The 19,468-nt window shown below is 41.4% G+C and overlaps 1 protein-coding gene across 4 annotated transcripts in view; it reads right to left on the reverse strand.

Annotated features, from left to right (window-relative positions):
* IP6K1 (inositol hexakisphosphate kinase 1) overlaps positions 1–19,468 on the reverse strand; it is a 36,281-nt gene that overhangs the window by 14,178 nt on the left and 2,635 nt on the right. For 3 of the 4 annotated variants that reach the window (XM_079317020.1, XM_079317021.1, XM_079317023.1), the window contains one exon: positions 17,204–17,303. The gene's annotated coding sequence lies outside the window, so the exon portion shown is untranslated. Of the gene's footprint in view, positions 1–10,407; positions 10,466–17,203; positions 17,304–19,468 lie in introns of all 4 variants that reach the window. The other variant, XM_079317022.1, reaches the window with a different exon arrangement.

Here is a 19,468-nt window from a genome sequence, read left to right on the forward strand (position 1 = left end):
GATCAATGCTTGTGAGGCCTCATTGCTCAGCTTTCTGTGAGCTAATTTCTGGCTTCACATCATTTACAAAGAGGAAGAAGTCTCCACAGGTTATTTTTAAATTATTCCAAAAGCAAAAGCTGCTGTTCAGCACAGTTTTTCAATACAATGGTTAGAGACAGTTAGAAAGGAACATATTTTCAACAGTCAAAAGCCACAATGAATCAACCTAACCCACGAAGAAAAGACAATTTTTAAAAATTTACATTAGTGCAGGGGCTCAGAAACTGATTAACAGGCAGAAAATTGTCCTTGCAATCATAGCATGATGGGGAGAAAGGAAAAAAATTCATGACATTTCCACTGAAGAAGCCTGGCTCAAAGACTAACCCAGAAAGAATTTGTAACTCAACCTATGGACTGAAAAAGAAGAGTGAACAATTTTACCTCATGTCTAAAAAAAACCAAAAAATTTTATGTTTAAAATTTTCATCTAAAATAAAGTATACCAGTCTTTAGTCACAGACCTTGGCCTCTTCCCTGACAGTGAGGCTTAAATAAGGGAGCCACAAACCTAAGAAAGTCCTGCACAGTCATCCAGGTAATGATGACCCAAATGCCATCCCAGCAGGAAGATGATGGAATGACTACACTGAGTTCAGCATGAGGAGGAGTCCATTCAGAAACTGCACTTTCATGTCAGCTGTGGGTTCCAAATTCTACAATCTCAACAGCATCAGAAGGCAGGATGGATGAGCAGGTAAATGCACCACACTTGCTGACAGCAAGAGAATGAGTCAGAGCTGGTGATGGCTGTGCTGAACCAGAGGACAAATGCACTGCACAGTGAGCACTGCTGGCAGGAAGAGGGAGGTGTGATTTTGTGGGAGCGTGGGCAGAGCTCAGCCAGATGGATGTGGAATAGGGAAGGGCTGCTCAGCACTGGGTAGCTGCCCCACCAAAATGAGGAGAATCCACTGCAGCCAAGCAAGCAGGTCTGAGATTTGTGTTAGAACAGGGATGAAGAGAACAACTGGCAACTCCTAAGTTCTCACCTCATCTTCTCCTGGCTAAAAACACCCCAGAAGACCTTGAAGGCATCACAACACAGCCAAGGAAAACAATTTGGCCTAATCTCCTACAGAGTAACTGCTGGCCTCCAAGATGAAAGGTGCTGTCGTCACCCACATGTACAAACACCTCTGGAGCCTGGGCTCCCACTCACACCTCCACACAGACTGCACAAGGAGAAATGGCTCTGCACCTCAGCCTTGTGTCCCTCGGGCTCCTACCTAGTACAGACCCCTGGAAAGCAGGTGGGAATATGGGACAAGGTCCTTCCAGCTACTGTAGAGAAGAAACAAGGGAAAACTTGCAGCAAAGGCACCAAAATCCCAGAAAAAGTAAGTGCTTGTGCAGCAGTAAGAGCAGTTTTTTCAGGCTTCAGAGTGTGGTTGACAGGAACTGAAAGAAACAATCAGTGTGCTGCACCTTACATTTGTCACACAGAGAAAGCAAAGCAGAGGTGCCAAAGTGAGGATTCTGCAACACGAAAAATAGTCAACTCCCCCAACTCAAGAGCAAGGGAACACAGTTTCAGACCTTACATGGGCAACCAAAAATAGAGAAAGGTGTGTTTTCTGGCTCTTTGCCCTCCACAGTCTATAAAAATAGGGGAAAGACATGGGAAAAATATGAAAAATAAAAAAATATTAAAAATAAGGGAAGATAAGGGAAAATACAAAAGAGCAAAAACCCCAAACTATAAAATCTATTTGAAGATAAAATATTTTTTTTTTCTTTCAGAATGTGTAAAACCAGTAAATTAAGAACATTCAGGTGAACATCTAGGCCTCCAGCAGTCTGACATTGAAATGACAGTGAAAATACATATCAAAAGTTTGGTCTGCACAAGAAAAAAGTGCACATTGATACTTTATTCACCCATCATGTTCTCTTTAGGCTGGTAAAACAGGGCAGCTTTTGGGTTGAAAAAAGATTGCTTGCCTTGGTTGCTCTATAAAGCAATCCTCCACAATGGAACCAATGCCATCCAAATGGCTGGCCTTAAAAAACCACCCAATATTATGGTGAGATTCCTTTTGGCACTGGTTGAGCCAAACCAATGTGTAACTCCTCCTTCAGTTGTTTCTTCAGACCATGGTTGCACAGGCAATCCTTTGACATCTGGAACAGCATCAACAGCACCCTCCCACTCAACTCTGCTACACTGGCACAACTGTTTGCAGCCTTACCATGAATCAAACTAGGGAACTGACCACAGTTAAAAATAAACCAGCACTTTGTTTTGTTTTATTTAAGGATTACTTTTCAGCTCAGGTCAGATCCCCAATCTATTGTACAGCTGTACAAACAGTTGTATCAGCACAAGGTGCCTGAATTGCTGATGGTTACCCTTGTGCCTAAAGCCAACATTTGCATTCCCACCTCACCTCATTTCATGGCTGCTGGAGAACAGGGGCACTCACCAAACTGAACATGCAGGGCATTTCACTGCCACTGCTTCCAACTGTGGAGGGTCTCTTCAATGAGACAAAATGAGGTCACAGTGATGTCTACCCTACAGCTAAGGCATGGCTACTGAGCTCCCTCGAGCTGTTGCTTGTCCAAAATTACATGTCATTTTTGCAGTCTGCATGCTGAAATAAACATAAAAACATGACTAACCAAGTCACTAATGCGAATGAACAGCTTTGGGCCAAGTTCTGAAACAAAACTCTCCCAGAAATTGCGTAACCACTAAATATCTTGGTCATCTTCCATTCAAGAAACACAAGCCTACGTGATGTGCAGATTCCCACTAATTTGAAGACTGTGACATTCAAAGAGTGAACAGGGGAGCCTATCTGCAGTTTTGGCAGCTCTTCAAATCGCAGCTGAATTTTTATTTGAACATGGAAATACAAACAGAAATACTGACAACCAGAATAAGCACTAAGAATGATGCCGTGCTAGCACACTTTAGAAACAACTATGAGAGAAAGAGACTGAAGGTTTACCCAAATTACCAGCTCAAATACTGTTTGAAGCAAATCCAACTGAAAATACCTCCTCTTTTGATGGCTGCCTGGGAACCTACTGGGAAATACTTGGTTCCCTGCTTTCAGCTGTGACAGGTACCTGCACCAGACATGCACCATTGTGAAAGGCCTTCTCATTGAAAACAAGGCATGAAAAACTGAATAACCATAAAGATCTAACTTCCAGTATAGGGTAGGAGGCACATTAATGAAACAGCTTCAGGAAACCAGCTTTCTACAGTTTCTGTTGTGTCTGCTCTAAAAGGAAAAAAAATAAAGTCTTTAAGCTGCTCAGCAGCCTTTTTTGTAGACGCCATCACATCAATCAACAGAGACACAAAACTGAAAAAATTGCTAATTGGCAAACCTTACCCTTTGTTCCTTAAACGTGCATCTCAGGCTATAGTTCCATGACAGCTTAAGTAAATCTAAGTCAGCATTCTTCAAACCCATCCTCTCTCCTGAGTCAGCACTGGCACTCACTGATCCTGCTCAGAAACCAGCCTGGCAAACAAGTTAACCCGGAAAAAAAGAAAAGTTGTTTTCGCCAATGTGGCTTCCTGAACTGGTTTATTGCCAGTGCCCAACGAAAGTAAAAGGGGACAATCACTGAGCAGGGCAAGGGCAGGCATGAGAGGAGCAGAGCCAACCCCATTCAGCCCTGCAAACACACACCCAGAGAACAGTCTCGCCTCCTGATTTTAAAGAGGCATGAGCTGTTACTTGTAGCAGAAACATAATTTGACTTTTTCACCTCTCCTGACATCTTCTTTACACCAGCATCAGCACCCCTGCAGGCAACTACATTAAGTACCCAATTTGGTAGGAAAACAAAACAGCAATATATAAAACAAAACAAAAAGCCTTCAGTTTTCAGTTGGATCAGGTCACTAATACATCTGGCAAACAATTCTCCAGCATTAAAAGATGGGAAAAAGTAGGAACCAAGGCATGGCAAAACTCCAGTTCCAAGCAATGTAAAGCTGATCTTTTACTCAACATAGATAAAATATCACAACATATCTACCAAATAGTTACACAAAACCACTTTAGTTCAAAGGATTTAAACAGTACATTAAAAATCTGCAATCTAATTCTTCATGTTTTCATCTTCCACAACACACCATTGATGTTTAAAATGCCCTATTTACTCAAAAATAAATCTTTAATTTATTTGATACCAGCATTATTTTCAGAGCAAAAGAGCTGCTGAAATATATAGAGAGGAACAGCCTGTTGTGATTAAATAGGGCATGACAAACATCAGCAGCATGCACAAGCAGTACTGGGGAGCAAAGCCAGGGGGAACAGTGACAACAACATTACACAAACAACACCGATTCATGAACAACAAAGAATTCTTAGAAACTGCTGCCTGGGTTACATCCAAGGTTCTCTTTACCTTGGTTAAACTATTAAGAAAGTCACTTCAGAAAGCTGACCACTTCAGCACAACGAGGCTTTTTAGGAAGGAAGAGTTGATCCATCTAAAGGGCTCTGTGTAGGAAACCACTGCACCAGTTCCTGTGAAGCAATGGAGATGCAACAAGGCTGAAAGTGACATGAAGCTGGAATGAGTCATTCCCCTGTCTCACCATGAAAGGGCTCTTGTGCCAACACAGGTCCAAAAATCTGTGTCTGTGTACATACCCCTCAATTGCTGGGAAGCAGACACATCACCCTTGACTGGCAAGCAATTCCTCATGGCAGAAACATCCTAGGGTCTCCTCAGAATTTCACTAAGGTATGTGTCACGACTTTAGCCTCACACCCATTTCATCACAATCAACAACTGCTGCAGCAAGTTCTTATCACTGCTTGTAATACCTAACTCTGGACACTGCATTCATCAAATTGTGGATTCCTGAAGGCCCAGCTTTGCTTCAGAGATGCTAAAAATTCCATTTTTACTTGCCATCTTGCTGCCATGTGGAGGATAGCACGCTTAAAGAACAGTCTGGGCCACTGCCATGCAGAATTCATTACTCCAAAATTCCAAGATTAAGTTATGGCTGCTGCTTGAACAAGCAGCAAGTTTCCACTGTACTTGGACAATCTTGCAAAAAAAGAAAACCCTAAGTCCACGAGCAAATGCTACACCTCTGTCCCAACACATCACTAAAATATCATAAATCACAAGCAAGAGGTTAATAAATTTCTGGCTGCTAGCAGTCACTAAACACTGTACTTTAAACATCAAATAGACATATAAGTTTTTAAACATTAAGGAAATTTAGTAAAGCTGTCATTTAGGATTGTGTTTAGACATCTGAACTTCTCACAACTCTCCAACACATGCAAAATACAGGTGCAACAGAATAAGCAAAGGTAAAACTATGGTGAAGCTGCAGAGCACTAAGCAGAAGCACATGGTCACCCCCTTTAGATCAAAGTGTCTCATGGGAACAGACCAGTATCTCTATACAGGGAGACTTCATAACCCTGTCACACAAGATTACCAACCTATATACACACAGCTGTCTTCTGGCAGGTAGTCAGATCTGAGGCACTGGGAGTTTTACAGGGGTCAAGACTCTTGCAGGATTCATCTAATCTATTTTCTGCTGCTGTGAGATGAAATATGAAAATGGGAGAGGAATTGATCATAGAGGCAACAGAGCTTTGCGCAGGGATTGTTTCTCACCCCGCAAAAGGTGACCTTCCAAAGCCTCTGATTCTCCTCTCCTTTAAGAGGATTATGAATCCTGCCCTTGGGAGATCTCTGCTCAGCTACCAGCTCACTGTTTTTACACATTAATACTGTGTCTTGTGTTCTCATTTCCATCAGCAGAGAGGTATTAGAAAAATTTATAAGATCACTGCTCGAAGACCAGACTTTTAATGGAATCTCTAATGCAAGTAGGGAAAGCCACAGCCAGTGATGTTTGGAGGGGACTCTTCTTTGTGCTGTCACACAACCAGCTGCAGATCTGCTTAGTGCTTCCCTGCTCAAATCCCAATTCAGTTTATCTGCACATGCAGGCTGCTGACTACCCTGGAAGCAGACATTTCATCAAGGCAAGACTGAAAAGCAGAGATCGTCATATGCTAAAAAATAGGGCAAGTCTAGTGAATGTGGTTCACAGCTCTTCAGCTCATGTACCGAAGCAGAGCCTCAGCAGGCACCAAGCCCAGGTGGGCTGTCAGGAAGTGAGAGCAGCAATGCCCTACAAGAACATGCTGGCACCCCAGAGGGGAAGCCAAGGAGCAGAATGCAGCACATTCAGTTACATAAATCCTTCTTTTTCAGACATCAGACACCAAGAATCTGAGGACAACTTTCTTCCTGTTCTTTTGGTTTTATTTCCTCCTTCCAACAAGACACCATTTGGACACTTCTGAATGGAATCTACAAAGTAAATAGTGAGTCTTCCCTAGACAACATAACCAGTGATCATCCCCCTTGCCACTTAACAATGCACAGATGTAAAGCAATCCATGCTGCCATAGAGGTGAACATACACATTTTCTTAAGGTAATCTAAGTTACAGTGCACTATGAATTCCATGATTAGAAAAAATAAAGTGGGACTAGACATGAAGGGAAACCTCAACAGGAAACAGCACACTGCCACCAGCATCTCTGTGAATGGAGATTTAGGATGAGATTAGAAACACATACAAGCTAATCCTAATGGACACAGTCACTTCCCATTTGGGACAAATGGCAAAGTAATCTCAGCAGAAAAAAAAAATTACTGGCTAGCAAACAGAAGACCTCAGATGCATCTGTAAGAACACTCTATAGTTTTGGCTGTTTCAGACTACACAGTGCAACAGCAAGTACAGCCCAGAGTTAAAGAGTTTTAACCAGTAACTGTGCAGGGAAGCTACAGGGTTAATCACAGACATAAAAACCGTAAGGAGCTGAACTCGTGAAGAATTACTACAAAGCCATAAACGCAGAGGAGCTAAAATTACATTCCTTAGGCAGTTCTGATAAAATAAGAATGATCTATAGCTTTCTAAGAGACCACTAACTGAAAGACAAACGTAAGCAGCTTGTGGTGAACTCGGATTTTTAATAGTGTTCTCAACTTTTAAATTATGATGCTTTTAAAACAGAAAAAACAGCTTTGATTAGAAAGTCAGTTTCTGCAGATAATTGATCCCCACAGAAAAATACACAACTAGGACAAAAAAATGAACTCTAATTGCTATTTTTGATTCTGCAGTGGCAAAAAAACCTCAAGACTAGCGTTATGTAAGACCATTAACCTCTTTGCTCATAACTGGCGCCTTAATTTAGCACACTACCACACTAGAAAGCTTAAACTGAATTCTTAATTCCCACACATACCACTGGCTGCAGCAAGGCAGCAATAGCAGTATTGGAAAAGAAAAAAAAAATCCTAAAGCAAACACCACACACTGAATTTTGCAATTATAGTTCCTTGGGCATAAGTACATATGCCTTAGCCTGACCGGATCTAATGAAACAGTATTATTCTCAGACTGGCAATTGTAAAAAGATTATCAGATGCTCCACAGTATCTTAGGAACACTGAAGAGAATTCAAAGTACACATTAGGTACAGAAAACCTCTAGATCATCTTTTATAATACCAAGTTTGTCAAACCCAAAGAAGCTGTAATCCATTGAAAACAAAATTACTTTGTTTTGACTGACTGTTTTTCTTCTTTTCAAACTAACCTAACAGAATTCCAAATACATCCTCCCTATGTATGACTGAAATCACCAAAACTACCATGTATTGCATTTAGCTACAGTTCAGTGGCAATCACAAATACACATGACTGAATGAAAAACAAAACAAGGTAATCTTGAGGAACATTCATGTGAACCCCCTCCACTTCTTCCCAAGAAGACAGATTAATCTTCTAGACTGATAATGAGAAACACTGATGAATTTCAACCAGACAGCCTCTTAAATACTGTCTTCCATCCACTCTTATCAAATTGTGGCACAGAATGACATTCAGGAGGAAAAAAAAAAAAAAAAAAAAAAAAAGAAAAAGACTGATTAAGAGCTACTTTCAGGAGCTAATGTCCTGTGTGGAAAGAGCTTTATGAATCACCCGCTCATCCGCCTCTGACTCCATTTACTCTTCAGAATTCCCTGATGTGTTTGAATTCATACTCTGCTCATCCTGTCTGTAATGTCCCAACTTGCATACAAGAATACTGTGGGGGACTGTCAAAACACCCAGCAAACTTAAGCTAAATGGCCTCTAGTGCTTTTCCTCATCCACAAATCCAATTATTTTATCACAGAAGACAATGAGGTGCATCAGACAACTTACAGTCAGTAAATCCATACTAACTGCTCCCAGTCACAATCCTTCATGTGTTTCACACAGGAAAGGGATACCAAAAGGACTTGACCCATGACTGTCCCCAGGACTCAAGTGAGATTGACTACTCTGGATTATCCTTTGGGCTGAGTTTGAAGATAAGTGATCAGAGATGTGCCAGAACCCCGTGACTTTTCCAAGATGGCCAAGATTGGCACCATAGCACCACTGGGTCCCCTGGGCTCCCAGGGCTCCAACTCTCTCAAGTAACTCCCCACTCTGTTTCCATTTGCTTCTGATTGCTGGCTCCTCCTTCAACCTTGTCTCTAGACACAAGAGCCAGGAGACCTTGCAAATGAAGACTCACTAAGGCATAAAAACCACCAAATACCCCAAGGAAGTCTGTGCAGCACTCATCCAGCCCCCTTATTCAGCAGTCTTTGTTTACCCTTTTACTGCCAGTGTAGAGGTAGAAGTTATGTCAAATTTATCAGGAATGTTGCAAAAAGCACTTCCTGTGAGAAAGCTGCTTCCCCATTCAAAGACAGAAATACAGACTAACATGGCCAAGTTTGTTCTGTCTGTATTCCAGGTTGTCAAAGAAACCCCAGATCACTTTGCAGACATAAAACAAACTTGCTGGAGTTGTATGACCCTCTTTCTAAAACATTTGGCAAAACAGCCTCCTTCTCACTGCTGACCAGGCTGAATGCATTTAGCAAATGGAAGTCAGGTCTGTAAAGAGCAAACCTGGGCCTCCCCTGAAAATCCCTACAAAGTTGCATGGGGAAGCTTCTTTCCAGCTTTAACTAAAAATAAAAATCCAGATGACAGAATAAGGAACTAAGATTTTCACACACTCAGATGCCAACTCTCCATATTGCTCTTGGTATAGAAACAGGGATGTTTTATGATGACTCCACTCTCTCATGGCTTTAACACGCACATAATTGAAGTGTATCAGAGGAGGGGGAACTGCAGGAGAGAACTCTGAGCTGTTGCAAAGCTCCCCAAGAGAAAGCAGAGGCAAGGCAGGGAAGGCTGGCAGGCCAGGTCCCTGCTGCAGGCTCCTGGCACTGAGCAGGCACCGAGTCTCATCGTGCCACGCTCCCGCTGCCAGGGCGGTGGCAGCCCTGCTGTGCCTGAAAGCCAGCACGGAAATGTCACAAAACCAAACAAAAGTACTTTTTATCAAACAAACTCCACAACTTGCAAGTCTCCCCTGCCCCCTTCTGGGAACAACATGGATTTGAAAACTTCAGTATCTTCTTCCAAAGATAAAATTGTTTACTTGGGCAAACAACAAAAAAAAACAGAAAGAGCTTTTGCCTCAAGAGTGAGTCCCTTCAGCAAAGACATGGATGTTTATTAAATGCATCTCCTGCAGCAGAAGAGGCAGAATCAAACTGGATTTTCCTCACCCATACACTGAAGGCACTGTCAGAACTTGCCTGTCAGAAAATGGCCGAGCAACTCACTACAGCTCAACTCGTATGACTGAGCTGATTCACTCCTCAGGTCACGATGCAGATGTGCAATGCAGGCTTCCTGTCCTTTACCCCACTAACTCAGCTACTCACTTCCCCAAAATAAATAAAATAATAAAAGAAGAAAATATAGAAAAAACAGCAACTCCAGCAAAACTTGCATGATACACATTAACTGCTCAAAAACCTTCTCCACAAGTTACAGAAATCATATTCTATTAAGCTGCTGACTGAGACCTGACTTAAACAAAAATCCCTTAGCAGTGACTTATTTGAGACTTTAAATACTTTAAATACAAACAGGCCTCAGAAGGGCCAGAAGTGAAAAATTTTCCCACCCGCCTCTTCCTACACTGCTAACAAGGAAAATATCACACTGCTGTTTATATGTGCAATTCTCCATTTCACAATGCTTAAAAGTTGCAATTTCCTCTTTAACTTCAGAGTACAGTCCTGCAATACTCTGTTACTCGGAAAACTCACACAGTCTTTGCTTTGCATGTAGATTACAGAGGAGAGCTAAGCCAAGACCCCACATCCCATTTCCACCTGGGACAAGGAGAAGGGAATTTTCAAAGCACAGCTACTGGTAAGCAGCCATTTAAGATCTGTGAAGGGAAATGTTTCTCATCTTGAAGAGACTGACCCCACAGTCAAGATCCAGACACTCCATCCAAAGTGCACATTGTGAATAACAACACGTCCTGTGCAAAGGAAGGGGAGAGCAAAGTCAGCTGCTAAGGAGCAGAACCTGGCTCCAGTACTCAGGAAGCAGCACAAATGTTTTGTTTCCTTAGGAATTAGGACAACATATAGATTTAAACCCATCAAGTCTAAGAGTTATGCATCAAAACCAAACACAGACTTGCCACGAAGAACCATCAGAAGCCAGCTAATCTCACCCTTAGGGCCTCTGAAAACCAGTGTTTGATTTAGTTCACTCCAAGCCCACTGTAAAGCAGCTTTACAATTCCTATCATACATTGTGGGCTGTGACACCACTCTGATCCATCTCCTCCTCAGATCTACCCATTGCCCTTTTTCTGAGCTGCCTGAGAATTAATTATATGGAAATGAACAGTGTCAGATAAGGGCATTCCAAGGAACTGGCTCTCTTAAAGGAGCTAGGATGTCTACCTTCAGGAAATCTGTGGCAATGCCCATTCAGTACAGCTCCTGTTAGAGACTGAGTTTAACATTCAAACAAGCACACACTGATACTACACTCATCTTCTCACTTCTGTGACCAGAAACAAACATCTGCTCAGCCATGGCTCAGGCCCCACCTCTGCCTCTTGTCACCACCAGATCACATCAGAGCAGCACCCTGACAGAAGATGTTCTGCCAAAATCATAGGTGATACACAAACAGCAGCTCTGAACAAAAAGATTAACACTCAACTTTTAATATGTTGTCTGCATGAGCTCCACCTACTCCTCCATGGAATGAAAGGCACTAACAGCTTCACAACCTCACATGAGCTGGAATTTCAGTACCCAAGAGGACTTTAATCTCACATATGCAGACAGAGATACACCACAGCATTTTGGCAGTTACAACAGCATTTGAGAGCATTAGGATTTTCTCTTTCTAACTGTAAAGATAAAGCTAAACAAACGTTTTGCCTCAGCTACACTCATTTTTCTACATGGGGAAGCAGAAAACACATTTGGCAGGTCCTCAATGGCATCCTGCAGTTTTATCAGACACCATGACTTCCGTCTGAACACTGGTAAAACACTTAAAGACAGGAGAAATGCAGCAATTCTCACATCTCCCTGCTGAGGCTTAACAGGTCAGCAAAGTGCTCAGTTGATTTGGTTAACAGATTCTTTAGATATCTTTTAGATAACCATAGTCTACCTGAGATTACCCAAGTAGAAAGGGAAGAACCAGCAACAGGCTACTGTTGGAAGTTTCCATGATCTTGGTAAAACCATTCAGTTGTAGTGTATTTCAGCCAGCAGAAAAACAGCTTTTCAGAAAGGAATCATTTACGTGATGATCTTGCTTATTCTATACCATATTTTAAAGCCAGAAGTTTGGCTGTAATTTCAATTTTCATGATCCCATTGCATTTCATTACAACTTAGTCTTGCCTGGTAATTAAAATTCTCAAAACCTAAAGAATTTGTGTCCCAGTGCACAAAGAACTGAATTGGTTTTGCTAATATGGGCTCAAATTAGGACACCTGAGTGAATGTGGTGCTGTTTGGCTGAAGATCCAAATCCTTGAGCAACTTTTCTGTTTATATGGCAAAAACAGAAAGACCATCTAGGAGCACATCAGTCCAACAGAAGGACTTAAGGGAATAAAAGCAAAATTAACCACACATGCTCATGTCACCCTGGTAAACAAATTCTTGTAGCAACAGCACAAGGAGCAGTTGTTATCTAGTGGTTTGTTCTGCTACTGTAATTCTGAGACATCAAAACTAAACAAAATTTGGGGCTTTCTTATACATCTGGAAAAGGTCAGAGAGATGGAAAGCAGTCAGTTATACAGTACTCCAGATTATACTAATACTCAGGATACCACTTGATTTACTGTATCAGAAAATGGAACTGCAGACTGTCCTGCAATTTCAAGTAGACACTCATAAACATACCAAGGCTTGTATGGATAGGTAAAATCTTCTGTACCCAACTGAGAGATGCCCTCCTCCGTCATTGCAATCTCTTCTAACTTTATATTGCCAGTGAAAAAATTAGTTCAGCTGGAAGAGACATATTTTGGGCTGCCACTTTTCTATCTAATTTTTTCCTTGAAAGAAATGCTACTCACAATAACAAATAAAGCACTCCTCACTCTTTACCTTCTCAATACCTCCAGCAAAACAAACTTTACCTTATCAGTGTCATTTTATCACTATCAGTGCATCTACATTAAGGGATTGCACTGGCAGAGCTTCACTAGGTAAGGATGAACATACTGATTAATGCAGCTGTCCCAAGCAGTTGTAGTAGATACCTTATAAGCACGTCCAGAGGGAGTTAAAGCCACATAATCACGTTGCAAATCCATGCCCCCTGCTTGATACCAGCTTAATTTTCTTAAGCAGGTGGCCCTTGAGGGTCACAGGCAAGAAAACATGAGCTGTAACTTCTCAACTGGACACTTCACTGTGATTTTTTTTTTCCATAAGAAAGCACCAGAGGAAAGTATGTTTCTATATATAGAAAATTCTCTTGCACTGTCAACCCACTAAAAAACAAACTAAAAACACTGAAAAGGAAAGGGAAAAAAAATCTCAATGCAAGTGCTACAAGAAAGTAAATAATGCCATGGAAAATTCAAAGACAAAGGGCAACATTGCATTTTTGAGGTTTGGAATGGGAAATGAGGTCTGTTGTGGCAAACATACTTCAGACAAAGACAGTGCACTAAATCTAGTACTTAATTCAAGTAGAATATATGAAATACTATCTGATGGGACTGAGAGCTAAGGTAGTCATTTAATTTGAAACTAGATAAAACTCTAAACAGAATTTCATACAAGGATACACTCATCCCTTCAATGTGGCAGAACACACATAACACACAACCCAAGGTCATGGAGGGGATTTTGATCCGGGCCTGTTGTTATACTGGAACTCTCCTGAGGATCAGCATAATCTGCAAGGTTTTCAATCACTCATACCGAAAATCTTAAAGCTGTTAAAATACCTTGGGGTTGTTTTGTGGCTTGAAGCATGTTCTGGAAGGTAAAGGACAGAGAATTAACAGGAGGCTCAGTCAGCTGAGTGGAAAGGAAAGGCAATCTGAACCTCAGGCTGTCTCCTCAGGAAACACATGCATTGGTCGGACAATCACAACTTCAAGGTTGGCAAGGTGCTACAAGTTCTGAAGGACAAAACCAAAACCTGGCATCTAAAAATGTCTGCAAGATTATTTTACCTAATCAGGAGCCAGTACCATCCTTTAGTACCTTCTTCTAGCACACCTCAAGGTTCCAAGGTATCCAATGCCACTTGGCTTTGCAAAAGGAATATCCAAGAAGGGAGCTCTGAACACAGTCCACTCCACTGCATTTCTCAAGCACCTTCCAAAAGGACCTTTAATATTCCAAATCTTTAATATTATTCTCCTATACACTAACCCTGGGCAGCAGGTCCCTTGAAGTGCTCTACCACACCAACCAGCTCTGTTTGAAACAAGAAACATTTCCTCTTCATCTGAAGAATCACACAAACAGAACATATAGTTAACTTCCTGTTCACCAAAGAAGTTGTAAACAAGTCCCTGTAAACACTCTACAGGTCACAAATTCCCAATATCTTATCTAAATGTTAAGCTGCTGAAGTGGATCTCAAAGCTCCTTCCAACAGGCTTTCCAGTGTGCCACTTACAACAACTGAGGCTACTGGTTATATAAGAGATGTAAAGCCAAAGCAAAAAGATAGTATGTTAAACCTGATAAGTCAAATTGGTTTGTAGATAACTAAATGCAGCACCCGTACATACATAACCAAAAAGTCTTTTGCCTCCTGTGCTAAAAAAGTACAGCACACTCATCTAGAAGTCAAATTATGGCAAGTTTGCTTTTAACAGCAAAACCTCTCTCAAGCTACGTTGGTATTTCACTCTTTAAATTCTTCTAAAGACACTGCAAGGCCCATGCTGCAGGTTGGTTTTTTCCCCTACAAAATAACAGTCTGCTAAATCACATGTATTCTCATAGCACAATACATCACGGGCTGTAAACAGCTAGGGAAAGCCAATTTCCCTTTAATTTTCTCTCCCAGATCAATACAGTGTGATAACAAGAGCCAAAAGTGTCTTATCTCAGGCATAAGGGTGGAAAATAACACCGAGTTCTCTTCCTTGAGAATCATAAAAAAAAAACTGCAAATGACAGGAAACCTGAAACAAAAGTGCTCTGCGCTCACACAAGAGTCAACCTGGCAGGCTTGTTACCATGGGACACTGATCTTTGGCAGAATTCTAAAAAGGTTTTGAATTTTCTTCTGGTTGTTATGTCACAATGGGATGAACTCCAAAAAACAGAGTCTCAAACATTTTACCATCTAACCTGTGATCACTAATTGCCATGTTTTAGGAAGATATTTTAACTGCGGTGAATAAAGACCTTGGTTCACTTTTGGCTGGTGAATGATACAACACCCTTTAACTATTTTAACTAAGAATATTTGAGTCAATCTGCATTCACAAATCAGAGCTTTTAAGATTACAATTTTTTGTCATTAGGTGAACCAAATTGTCAATAGTTCAGTATTATAAGCTGCTGAAATTCAGGAATACTCACACTGGAAGTGTCAGTGCTAAGGATGCTACATAACTAACACAGAGACCACAGGAATAGAAATTTCTGCGATCTTACTTAACTAAAGTTAAGAATAATTGAGGGGGAAAACAGAAACACAAGTGCTGTTATTACAGGAAAAAAAACATCAGTGTGCAGAGCACCTGAAGAAAATTGGAAACTATTCAGACTCTGCATGATGAACAACACTGATACTGATTCGGTCTGACTAAAATAGAGGTTTTTCCTCAGTTTCATAAAAATAAAAGATGCATAAAGCATGCCTGATAATGATTATTGGTTCACATTTAGCTTACTGTCAAATTCTAATAAGTGTATTCAGGTCAACACTTGTGGTAAGAACTGTGGAGTACTAAGACCTCAATTACATAAGATTTATGCCCAAGTGAAGGAAATGCTACTTGCACAGCATAAGAAAACACACAGTATCTGGTTCTAATGGAAAGTTAAGCAAACCATTCCATTATTTGCAAAAGGGGATCCATAAACTTTTTACACAGTTTAACATTTATCTAAGTTAAATCCACATCTATGAAACAAACATGATATGGGTTTTATTACAGAAAGCACGGAGGTGTTTAAGAAACTACCTAAAAAAACAAAAACCAACAACTGCATATGTATTGTTTCGATACAAACTGAGCTTCAGACTGCTTCAACAATTCTTTTGGGAGAAACTCAAAAGACAGAAGTTAAAAGTTCTTTTTATTTTCATATCTGTGGGATGAGAGTCAACACCCGTGAAACAACATGTCTATTCCTCAGATGGTCACACAGCTTCACACAAAGACCACAGCTTGGAAAAGCACAACAAACCTTTCACCAAGCAGCAGTGCTGTGAGGGTCTTCCAAAGCTCCAGGACTTTACCATTTTTTTAACCAATGCAAGAGCAGTGTATCTTATCTTCTGCAACAGCTCCAGCAATTTCATGGCAGTTACTTGATGGTTTGATTCAGACACTGAGTAAGACACGGGACTATGTAGCCCCCAGGCTCCTCTCCCAAATCCTTCCTGCTTTAAATAACTCACTGACATCTGCACTCGGTGGTGCACTGATTTTGGTGCTCAAAGCTGCTTATCACCTATAGTTAGCTGTAATGAGATCATGACTGCTCCCCACACATGCTTAAGCTGCTCAGACAGTACTGTCAAAGGACACAGAACAAACAGCCAGCCCTATCTTCTTGTGCCCTTTTTAAGATTTCTAAACTCGCTTTTGGAAATGCTTGACAATACTTTTATACCAACAATGGAATTTAATTGGAATTAACAATCATATGTATTTTGCATTAATGGACTCTGGAAGTTTAAAAAATTGGGGAAAACGAAGCCCAGCATAGAACTACAGGGTGGTGGGGGGAAGAAAAATGTCAAAGCCATACAGTAGCTTGGCTTTAGATCAGCCCCTAAGTCAGCAGTGACAGACAGAGGAGAATGTCCTGAAGAGAAGGCACCATGTGTCTCTCCACTCTACTCCAGGAAGGCACTTGTGGAGTTCAGCTTCTCTGGCCATTACATTTTGCATTTCAAACTAAGACCATTGCCCACACAGGTTTTTACCACCAGAAAACTGAACTGTGTGACAACCACTACCCAAACACACCATGTCTGAAGAAAACAAGGTCATTTGAGTCTGTTTATACCACAGGTATACTGAGTTATATCTTTGTTGATAAAGAGCTGGGGCAAAACACATATGACTGACTTTCTTCCAAATTCAGGACAGCACAAAGTAACCTCTTTGAAACTGAAAGACTAAGAGATTAGCCTTAACTTTCAGCTAACTAACCTCAGAATAGAAAGGAAAAAAGCAGACTATGATAAGAATTTTGAAATCATAAGGCAATTCAGCTGTAAAACAGCCACCTAAATGGCCAGAATTACTAGAGCATGAGTGAGCCTCCAAATCTTGCAATTTTAGTTCTTATTACAAAGAACAGATACCAATCTGGTGAACGAACAGGACTGAATTTTTCACTGTGCTAGTGCACTTACCTGGGTGTTCCTACAGTATCCTGTAAAGATAAGAGCAAAACTCCCACAAACTATATATACATATACTTATTTAAAGAGAGAGTTAAAAAGCAAGCAGTTTGTCTCCCTTTGCATCTCTAAGATGGCTGCATATGTATTCTAAGTAAAACAAAAAAGTTACCTTGGAGATGTCACCCAAGCTCCTTTGGCTGAGCAGTCACTGGAATATGGAGCCAACTTCTCACAATCAGGAGGGAGCAGGTCCCCAAAAGCAAGTCAGCCTGCAAAATTATGTATGGAAACAAGTTAGCAAGTCCTGAATCAGCTTTTATTTAGATCTTTGCTTGCTTGTCAATTCAGAATGTTTGAGAGCATACCTTCCCTAGAGAACAAGACTGGAATTCACAAGTTCCTTTCAGGATGCAAATGTTCACACTCATTCCTGTGTGCTCTGACAGATGCCCTTTACCAAACCCACCAGCTGGGCTGAGGGGACACACTGTCCCCAGTTGCCTCAGCCACCCTCAGCTGAAAATTCCCAACCAGGGTGGAGCAAAGCAGGATCCATGACTGTTCCTCACCAGACAGGGATAGGCATTAGGGAAGAAAGGCTGAAGCAGAGTATATTAAACCCCAGCAGCTGAACAGGCCTGGTTGTAGGCCCCAACACAAGGGAGGTAGCATTTGGCAAAGCAGCAGGACAGCTGGTAAAGAAGATAACCCTTCTAACTACAAAAGCTAAATCAGAGACAGCTTATCTACTGCAGCTCCCAAGCACGTGCAGTGACGTCCTACCAGGACAGACACATCCATATCATAACCTCTTTCACTGCTTTTATCAGATTTGGTTGACTCAGATCTTCTACTAATATAATTATGACAGCTATCTCTGTGTTGTTTTTTAACAAAACAACTGCACCCATCTTAACTACTGTTAACACATTACACAGATAGAGAGACACCCTGCAATAGCAAAGCTTATTCCTTTACTCCCAAAGAAGGGGTTCAAACACTAATGACACCACATACTGACAGGGGTGAGGCAAGACAAATGCAAGCTTGTCTTTTACACACAATTAATGCCACTCAAAATGTATACAAAGGAGTCTGTGGAAATAAATGAAGGTGAAGGACTTGCACCTCAGTACCATCTGCAGAGTGGTTCACACCAGCCTGGACTGCACAGGAAGCACAGGCAGTCCAACACACTGATTAAGAGAATTGCATCTATTAGGAAGCACATCTACCCGAACAGCACACTGGGAAAGCCAAAAATAACAGCTGCTGCCACATCAGAACGGCACAACACTGCGCACAGGAGATGCCTGCAAAACAGAAACTAAGCAGCCACGCACACACACTTCCTCTTCCTCCCCCCACCACCCCTACAACACCAGTACAAACCTGATACTAAACACTGGCCAGCATCCTGCTCTGCATTCCTGTCACATCAGGAATAGAAACGAGGGAGACTGCTAGTGCTCCTCCAGATAGCTGAAGGGCTCCTTCAGTTTACAGCAACTAACACAAATACTTGACATGGCTCTAGCAGAGGGATCTGTAGCATTTTCTTTTCTTTTGCTCCTTTTCTCAAGCTCACCCATTTCAGAGCTCACTAGGGACCCTCTCTACTTATTAGACTTATTTTTGATACATTCCCTCTCAAAGACTGAGAGGTCAGAAATAAAAGTTGTTACTAGGCATGTCATGTTATACAAACAAGCAAGCAGAGAGTCACACACAAACTCTGCAAGTCAAGTTCAATGCTAAACCCTGCCCAGCACTAAAACTGACAATGTGACACTGTCAAATACCAGAGTAAACAAATCAGGCTGTAGCTTTTTGTCAATACTGAGTTTGAGACTACTAATCCCAGCATCAACACTCCACCAAGAGGCTCACATCTCCAACATGTAATTCCTGATGGACAGATTGGGGGCATTTACAGCAAGTGAAGTGCCAGGGTTACATTGCAATAATCAAGGCCTCTGACAGATTTTCCATGGCTTTAGTATCTCCATTTAAACCACAGATTGAAGAAACATACCTCCTCTAGAGTATGGGTTCTGGATATCCAATTCAAACAATTCCAAACTCAAATTCTTATCCCAATGGAACGCACAGTCAAGTGCCACCTCACATACCCAGTGTGCCAGCCAGAATTCCACAAAAACCTTCAGGCACAGAGAAACTAACTAAAACCTGAAATGTGAAAAGTGATCAAACCTTTTTACAAACATTTGGTGATCCACTGGACCAAAGAGGCTGCACCCTGTAAGCAGGTGGTCAACAAATAGCCCCAAGCTTGTACAGGGCTCCTTATCTCACACCAGTCAAGCTCAACAAGGTCACATTTCAGAGCTGGAACATTTTACCCAAAAGGAATAAGCTCCATATTTGTGGGAGAAAAGGAACTAAACAAACCAGGGAGATCAGATGGGATGAG

This window comes from Erithacus rubecula, assembly GCF_903797595.1.
Source record: "Erithacus rubecula genome assembly, chromosome: 13".
Classification (NCBI taxonomy): Eukaryota; Metazoa; Chordata; class Aves; order Passeriformes; family Muscicapidae; genus Erithacus; species Erithacus rubecula.